This window comes from Capsicum annuum, chromosome 10 (assembly GCF_002878395.1).
Source record: "Capsicum annuum cultivar UCD-10X-F1 chromosome 10, UCD10Xv1.1, whole genome shotgun sequence".
Taxonomy (NCBI): domain Eukaryota; kingdom Viridiplantae; phylum Streptophyta; class Magnoliopsida; order Solanales; family Solanaceae; genus Capsicum; species Capsicum annuum.
This window is the reverse complement of record NC_061120.1, coordinates 216787749-216788511: the sequence shown is the minus strand read 5'-3', so window position 1 is coordinate 216788511 and position 763 is coordinate 216787749. Positions and strand designations below refer to the sequence as shown.

Here is a 763-nt window from a genome sequence, read left to right as displayed (position 1 = left end):
CAATATGAATTTTTATGACCAAAAAACATATAAAGTCTGTCAGAAGGCAATTAGACCATCCCGAGCAACGATCATCTACGGCACTTAGACCCGAAGGCCATGGGTGCTGTTAATCACACTCTGTGTCTAATGGCCATGAGTCATCCACCAAACTTGATTTCCTTAGCGAGTTCGAGTTGTTTGGATGGTAAGCACTTTTACTTTCAATCGAAAATTGTGAGTTTGAGGCACAATATGAATTTTTATGACCAAAAAAGACATGAAGTCTGTCAGAAGGCAATTAGACCATCCCGAGCAACGATCATCTACGACACTTAGACCCGAAGGCCATGGGTGCTGTTAATCACACTCCGTGTCTAATGGCCATGAGTCATCCACCAAACTTGATTTCCTTAGCGAGTTGTTTGGATGGTAAGCACTTTTACTTTCAATCGAAAATTCTGTTGAAAATTCTGAGTTTGAGGCACAATATGAATTTTTATGACCAAAAAATTAGTGGTACAAGCCTATAGAACAGATCCTGTTCAGGTGAGGTGATACCCTTTCATTACTCTTCCATCATTTAAATAGCATTCAATTTCTCGTGTTTTGCCGATGTGGGACAAAAAGAGATTTTGCTTAGTTGGTATTCCTTAGTCTTTAGGCATGCTACTATGTTGAAATGAAAGCTAACTGTTGATGTTACAAGTTTCTATGGGATTATTGATGATTTGAGAAATTCCTCTGTTGAGAAAGAGACGACCCTTGATAAGGAAGTGTGGAG

General features: G+C 39.2%; 1 pseudogene; it reads right to left on the bottom strand.

The window, feature by feature from the left end:
• Window positions 1-263: 263 nt before the first annotated feature.
• LOC124888386 lies at window positions 264-538 on the bottom strand (annotated as a pseudogene).
• Window positions 539-763: the final 225 nt, after the last annotated feature.